Below are 9,144 nucleotides of genomic sequence, written 5' to 3'. Positions count from 1 at the left end.
TTAAATGGCCAGCGAGGAAGCATCGAGGGTTTCCTCATCAGTGATACCAACCCTAGCATTATGGTTCTATGCCTAGCATAATTTGAACTTCCCTGGCATCTAGAGCACCCTGTGTTTGGCAAGTCCTTGGGAGACAGATAAATTTAAATTCACAGGAAGATACTCTGAGGAAAGAGCAAATATATGTTATATCTTATTTGTACTTCTCTAGCGGACTTGTTTCAAACAAGAGAGAGTGTCAACTATATGACAAGCTTTTACAATCACATGCTGGTCCATCCTCTTGTTTTAATCTTTTCTTTGTTCTCCCCGAATATGAAATGAACATTTTATGAAAGGAAATCGTCGAATTTTCTCCAACTTTTTCAAGCAAATAATACTGAACCCCCCTTTCCCAACCAGTCAAACAATCAGTAACACAATGGCTTACAGACCAAGGTTGTCACACAGAGTACAGTATAATGCTTCTTATTTACACTCAATTCTGCATTCCGCAAAATGCCATGTTTTCAAATTTCCTATAATTTTCTTATCATTGACCAGCCATATAAATTCGGGTATCGGGACATCTGATAACCTCCCGTCAATGGTTATAAACAGTGGCGGCGATTGGGTTTCAAAACCCGTGTGGACAAGGTGCCAAAACTGGGGGGCAAAGACATTATATTTCCCTTTGTAAATAAGGTTTAGCATATAGTGCGGGTGAAAAAGTGTCGAAAAGTAGGGAGTAACTGCCCCACTCGCCCCCACTGGTCATAAAATTAAAACGACCAAATATTGCAGACTGCAGACTTCTGGAGCTTGCCTATCTCCACAAACAACCCATTCATTCACGAAAGAGAAAAATCGAAATTCTATCACAATATGAAAAATTGTCAATGTTATTTTCATATGTACAATATAATTTATAAACAGAATATTCGATGCTTTTTATCTGATAACCCATTTTCGACAGATCAAAGCTGAATGGTTAGTGTTGGTAAGTTAATGGTGTGGCGTGCTGTGTGGAACACGATTGGTTAGTCAATTTTCCATCAACGGAACCTTAAATGCTTAGGGCTACTTGGATTTGTTAAATAAACAGGTTTCTTCATCCTTGCTTGTGGAAGAAGGTACTTTTTACAGAGTTTTTTCAATAGGGAAGAACACCAGAACACTTATGGGAACGTTATGAAGCAGTTTCTGTCCAAAGTTCGTTATCAGATGACAAGGGTCGCATATTCTGTTTATGAACTTCCTTCTGAACATAAACATTAGCCTTGTCACTGTGAAGGACTTTTAATTCAATGGAAGCGTCACACTGTAAATTGTTCGCGACAACCATTTATAATGCGCAGCTCTTCATGGATGTATCCGATTAAAATCGTGTGCAATGGCATGCGAACTTCTCTCCCTAGACGTCACTTTGATCTCGATGCATTACCGATGCGCTAAACAAATTTTAAGGCATTTTTCTAACACCTCGAAAAGGAGCAAATTGGTACAAGAATTCAGTCATAACTTTTTACTGGTTAAAGATACGTCGAAAAAACCTTCACCATTGCATTTCTCGTGAAATTCTAGCCCATTTTGATATGTCGCACGACCCCCTTCCCATTTAAAATTCTGAAGTTGAATTCAAAATGGCGGACATCAAGATGGCCGCCGACCGTGTGGGTGGCGTCAATGTGGTTCCCCCTTGGCCAGGCAATGATTGGTCATCGCCATTTTCACATTCCATGCCGCAGTGGCCTTGTACTGAGGGTGTTAAGTGACTTATTGAGCCACCCTGTAGTTTACCATGTATTGTGGAAAGAAAATTTACATGGCCGTATTACAGGACTTGACCCTAACTCTACCGGCATGTAGTCAAGGGACCACGGCTTCTATCAAAGGTGGCGGCACATTGTGCAGTGGTTCTAATCCAATTTTAAACTGTAAGTCCAACCCGAGTAGATTATCTGTTCACAAAGTGTTTGTAAAACAAAGTTTTGGCGAAGAAATTAGTAGGAAGTCAGGGAGAGGCGCATTAATATTACGTAGGGCTGAGCCGATATCACATTGTTTAAAATATTAATCAATGTTAGTGTGTAAGTATTTCACTCTAATTATATGCATCAATTTACCAAACATTTTGCTTTAAAATGTTGAAGTATTACATCAGAATATTAAAATTCATGTTATGTGATCACAAAATCCATCTTTTCACGCAAAATTGGGTGCAAAATTTTATAGAAATTCGAATCTTGCAAAGATCCAGGATAAATTGACTTCGCGTAAGTGTCGCGCGGCATTTTTGCGGACCCCGTGAAAGACTGAAATGCCGTGCAATTTGATGCTCGCAGTGTTGCAAACTTTTGTGAAAATGTGCAAAAAGTAGGTTTTCCTGCTGATGTCATAAAATTTGATTTCTCTGTCATCCTACACATTGCAACCAAAAAAAATAGCCTCTTTCGACATTTCTGTGTACGTAAAGACTAAAAGTTCAGAGAAAGTTGTCGGAAACCAGGAATTGAAAAAAGTTTTGGGGCAAAAATATGATTTTGTTTATTTTTTTCCTCTACACTGCATGATACCCCTCCCCTTCCTGCGTTTCTTCAGGTATGTGGTGTATTTCTTTCAACCACAAAAACATGCCAAAGGACCATGCTCTCTTGTGTTAAAGTCGTATTCATCTCCGACATTTCGTTACCAACTTACAGCTTATTCGAGGTTCAAGGCACAGGACTTTGTGGACACTCGGTATTTTACGTCGCTTTTCTGACACGTTTAGCTAATCGCGGAGATGGAAATGAATGGTGATAGGATGAGATGGATGAAGGGACAATCACGAACATATATGAACGACACAGCACAACCACACATAGAGAATATACTGGCTGAGAGTCCATACGCCAGATCCTTGTTAGTTTGCAAACTGCAGTCCTGACTGTACTGCGTATGTCACATATAACAAACCCATCAAAGTTTGAATCTGAGACTCGAAAGCAAAATCAAGAAGCAACAATATGTATTTACAAGATTTTCAATTGGTTTCTCAGCCTTGTCAAACGTACTTCTTAGATATAATACAACTATTCTTCAAAATAGGTAATATGAAAGAAGTATTGCAATCATGCAGATCATGAAAGTTTTGCTTATTTTTCCGTAGAGCGTAAGTGCACATAGCACGATGTTCGCATTTTTTTCACAAACAATGTTGTTTATAATGCTTTCTGTTTGTGTTCTGTACAGTCTGTACCTCCATGTTCCATCAACAATCTAATATACTTATTTATAACTAAGATAAGTTTGAGAACGATTAATTGGTTCCTCAAACCCGATGCCTCGAATTTTTTTATCGTTCCTCGTGCAAGATGTGTTAGGTTTTCCCTATATATATGGAGTATTGCAGCGGAAATGATGAAATCGATTGTCTTTTGTTTAAGCAAATTGAACGTGGAGTCTTGCATCACAATTTCTTCTATTGATTGGCATCATCGCACAACGCGAGGACAACCTTGCGTTCTGACGTCACCGGGGAAAGCTTTCATTATTAGGCTAAATGCCTAAGTTGTTAGGTTTAGTTATCTTAGCATAAATAATACATTTACAGTGTAATGCTAATAGAACTAAACTTAACAGACCTAATCTAACAACGTGGTTCCGCCTGTCCCTCAACCGCTGACAGTAAGTCACGACTGCACATTCAATTCGCTTTAAGCGGGAAACTGCTACAACCACTCTAGAATTTCTATTTCATTGCTCTAGTTCCATGAGCAAATCCCGGGTTCTATAACCGATGGAAGCTCATATTCCACTTTAAAGTGCAGGTCGAAAAATCCAATATTAACACTTCACTTGATGGGTGTACGAGTGGATAGAGAATCTACTAGTGTTTCTTGTGCTTTGTGATTTAAGTTAGGATTATATTCGTATAAACTGAGAGTAATATATAATATAATAATTGTGTGAACGAAGTGAATTGATAGATTAAGTGAAGATAAAGTGATTAATATGATATAAGTGTTTAATATGGCTCGACGCCATTAAACAAAATGAATACACAAGTAAGTGACACAGACACTTCGGAATGTATGGAAGTTTGGGTTCCTGCTAGCGTAGCTAGTCAAGACAAAGGTGATGTCTCTCAGGAAAACCTGTCACAGGATACAATAAATACACATCAAGTTAAAATATCTAAAGATCATGAAACAATTACACACAAAAATACCCAATTGGGGCCTTATGATGTATTTGTAAGAAGTGCAAATGAAATTAATGGAACAAATAGAAGAAATATTGGTCAGCTACATATACTAAAATTAGGGAAAAAACTTCATGAAACCAAAATCGAAGGTCTAAAGACAATTGACACCATGGGGGAAAATCTGGCGAAATTGGAATTCAAATCTGCAAAAAATGCTAACAACTTTCTCTCTCATCCAGTTCTAATGAACAATAACTGGTTTGCTTATGTTCCAGCACATAAAGTGAGGAGAATGGGTGTAATTAAGGGAATATAAGTTATTAGAAAACATAAAACCTAATGTTTTCAATGTACTCAAAGTGAGACGAATAATGAAATACAAAATTGACGAAAATGGAAGTCGAATTGCTGAGCCAACGAGATCAATAATATTGACATTTGATACCCAAACCTTACCAGCATATGTAACTTTATATTATTCAAAGATTGATGTAGAGCATTACATTCCCATGGTAAAGCAATGCACAAACTGCTACTATTATGGGCATTTCAAATCTAACTGTAAGAGTAAATTGAAGTGTAAACGTTGTGGGCAAAATCATGAATTCTCAAGCTGTAATAATAATGTCATATGTATTCACTGTTCACAAGAACACTGGGCAACAGACAAGGACTGTCCAGAAAAACAGCGACAAAAGGATATAGTTAAGACTATGGCGCTTGAGGGCCTATCTTATCATGAAGCTGTGAAAAAATACCCAAAAGCTACTTTAAATACTGTATCAGTAGTGCCGAGTGAGAACAGAATATACAACATGTCCTACGCATCAACATGCAAGGAAACAACACAGACCCAACATAATATTAACGCAAATACTTATAAACAAGAAATCCAATACCAAACGCTTCATCACCAACTGCCTAACAAAAGAGCTTTTAATTACGATCAACAAGTGGATCGTAACCAGGAAACAACACAGCTATGTCTGGGAAAACGTCCAAAATCATCAGAAACATCTCAAAATCGAGAACAAAAAGAAAGACAGAAACCAGCGACAATTGACAAAACAAAACCACATTGGAAAGAAAAGCAGCAGAGTGGTTCAATGAACTCGGCTTTAGATCAAAAAGACAAATTACTTCCACTATCGCAGAAAATGCAAGCGAGTTCAGATTATGGATCATCAATGAATGATCCTTTTTTAACAATTTTTTCTAAGTATCTAGCAGGAATATGCAACTTCGCCAATACCTCGTCATCACATAACATGAAACAGGATTGGTCTGTTGTAGCATCAAGTATAATAAATTATCTAATTAATCACTCAGAATGCCAGGCAGGATAAAGAGAATTATACAATGGAATATCAGAAGCATAATTCCAAATATACACAGTCTAGAAAACATTATTCACTTTTACCCAGCAGACATTATATTAATTCAAGAAACGTGGTTGAAACCCGAATCAAAAATTAAAGCCTATGGATACCACTGGATAAGACACGACAGAGATGACGGATATGGTGGAGTGGCCATAGGGATTAAAAATAATTATAGGTATGAAGTAATACATTTAAAAAATATGCCTGATAATATTCAAATAGTTGGAGTAACAATAGATAGTACTACATTTGTTACAATATATAATCCACCTTCGTCTAAATTACTGTATTCGTTCTGGTGTAATCTCTTCCAACAACTTCCGGCAAATACTTCTATTATAATCGGAGGGGATATTAAAGCACATCATCCATTGTGGGGTTGTTATGGTTCAGATATGTCAGGGAAATCTCTGTGCAGATATATTCAAGAGTCAAATGTAACAATACTAAACGATGGCACTCCCACTTATATCTCGAGACCAAATGAAAATCCTAGTGCCCCTGACATAACACTCGTGACAGAGAATATAGTTGCAGATATTAACTGGAGAGTTCTGCAAAATCCATATAATAGTAATCATCTTCCAATTTTGATATCATTTGATTCAAATATAGATACAACACTTATATCTAGTAATCTTCCGGAAAGACCAACACGTCCATACTATTCTAAAAATATTAACTGGAACCAATTTTCAAGACAAATCAATCTCTCTACTGAAAATTACCAACAACAAAATTTAGGGAAAGATTACGAAAACTATACATCACTAATTAAAGAGAATTTGAACAGATCTACAATTCCCCGTCGACGTGACTCAAAAAGAAAGATTGCTCCGTGGTGGACGACAAACTGCCAGAAATTGATAAACGCTAGACAAAATGCATTCATCAAATATAAAGAAAACCCAACAATGAACCATTTCTTGAAGTACAAAGAAACAGCAGCCAAAACTCAAAGGTACTTAAGACAAATTAAGGCAGAGTTTTGGAAAAAGTTTTGTTCCTCATTAACAAATGAATCATCCTTAACCACAACGTGGAAAGTTATTAACAGAATGTCTAATGCCAATAATATTAGTAGATATCATGGAGGCGACATAAGCAGTCAATGGATAACAGAATTTCATCAAACCCTAACACCAGACTCCAGCGACTGTGATTTTAATGCCATATTAAATTCAATGAATGAATTCACACCATAAACATTGGAATGTCCATATACCAGTGCAGAATTAAGAAAAGTTATAAGTGAAAGGAAACCTTCGTCGTCACCAGGAATGGATGGCATATCATATGAATGTATACAAAACTTACCGCAACTGGGGATAGATAAATTATTAGAACTTTATAACGTGATATGGAATAGTGGAAAAGTTCCCCTTCAATGGAAGGAAATTGTTATAATTCCAATCCTTAAACCAGGAAAAACACCAGGATGTTCTAAAAATTATCGGCCAATAGCACTAGCGTCATGCTTATCAAAAATTTATGAACATCTTGTACTTAATAGAATTACTTGGTGGATTGAATATAACCATATATTACCAAAATATCAAATGGGATTCAGAAGAGGAATGGGGACAATAGATGTTTTGACTACACTTATTTTAGACATATGGTTGTCAATTGTTCGTCGCGAATTTTGTATAGTTGTTTTTCTGGATCTTTCTAGTGCATATGATGCAGTCCTTATAGAGTTGCTTGTTAAAAAACTAAAAAATCTCAATCTTCCTAAGCAATTTATTAAAAGTATAATTGGATTATTACTACAGAGAAAAATTTATGTTCGTTACGGTCATCAACTTTCAAATGCTCGCACAACTAGTCAAGGACTTCCGCAAGGTGCGGTGTTAAGTCCAACATTATTTAATTTGTATACTTATGATCTTGGTAAACAAGTATTGAAGTATGCTAGATTACTGCAATATGCAGATGATATTGTTATATACAAAAGCAGCAAGAATCTATCTGATGGTATAGAGAAAACACAACTGGCTTTAAACAAATTATGCACATGGTGTGGTAACAATGGCATAAACATTAACGTAGAAAAATCATCTGTAGTTGTGTTCCATAGAAAAAGATTACAAACTCCAGTTGTGTTAGACATTAATGGATCACATATAAAACAAACTAGGACACACAAATTTCTTGGTATTATGTTGGATGATAAATTGAAATGGAAAGCCCAAGTAGAACACATGGAAGAAAAGGCGCTTAAGGCGTTTAACGTTATAAAATGTCTCACAGTCAAGAAAAAGTGGGGAGAAGATCCTAGACTACTCCACATTGTTCACAAGCAAATGCTAAACTCAAGATTAGAATATGGCTCTTTCTTGATTAACAATAATCTAAATTGGGCATTTGGGAAAATATCTTCAATACAATATCATAGTTTATGTAGAATCTTTGGTCTATGGAAAGGAACACCGAAACAGGCTACGTTTGTTGAAGTAGGAGAACCACCATTTCATCTACGGGCGCAATATCTTGCGAGAAAATTCTTAATGAAAAAGATGTCTTCCATATCCAGTCCGATAATACCAAAATTATCACTTTTACAAGCCTTAATGTCATCAAACCGTACAGCTAAATATAAATTAAATCTTCCAATCTTATTCACAGCATACAAGTCGATTAAGGATTTCATACCGAAAGTTATTAGATTTTCAACGTCTCCGTGCTTTACGACAGACTATTTTAAATTAGCAACAATACTTCCCGTTCACTTTCCTCCATATCCAGATAAAGATACACGAACGTCAATGCCAAGTATAGTGAATAACATATTCATGGAATATGTACACTCTGTAGTGCATGAAGATTTTTACATAGTGTATACAGACGCATCAAAGTTCGCAACTGATAACACTGGAGCTGCAATATATTGCAATAATCTAATGGAATACAAAATCTACCCATTACCAGAAGAATTTTCAATATTCACGGCGGAAGCGTTTGCTATTCGTCAAGCATTGTTGTACAAGGTGGTTATAATTAAAGTGACGGTGTTCAGAGTGGTACAGCACGGGCTGTAATGAGAGTAGCAGTCTGAAACTTCGTAGATATGATAATGAAGCAATGCGCTCGCGAATTATGCAAAAAAAAAAAAAAAAAAAAAATAGTTCCAATTCTCGCCACCAGGGTAAAAAAATGGCGCTGTAAGCAGTCAAAACTTGGTATAGTTACAGGAAAAACACTATAAATCGCAGAAAACAATACTCTTTGTAATAAAATATCGCTACAATTTCACTATTCGAATTACATGAACATTACTAAAGGAAAAAGCAACAAGCGTCACCAACCACAACCAGGGAGCTCACACAATGGTTAGGCAATGTCACCGACTTTGACGTCAGAGTTACGGAAAATTCCACGTTTTGACTGCTTACAGCGCCATTTTTTACCCTGGTGGCGAGAATTGGAACTATTTTTTTTTTTTTTGCATAATTCGCGAGCGCATTGCTTCATTATCATATCTACAAAGTTTCAGACTGCTACTCTCATTACAGCCCGTGCTGTACCACTCTGAACACCGTCACTTTAATTATAACCACCTGGTATATACAGGAGAAAAACCTCAAGAGGGTA

The sequence above is a fragment of the Lepisma saccharinum genome, chromosome 26, assembly GCF_977018435.1.
Source record: "Lepisma saccharinum chromosome 26, izLepSacc3.1, whole genome shotgun sequence".
Lineage (NCBI taxonomy): Eukaryota > Metazoa > Arthropoda > Insecta > Zygentoma > Lepismatidae > Lepisma > Lepisma saccharinum.
Note: the sequence above shows the minus strand (reverse complement) of the source record.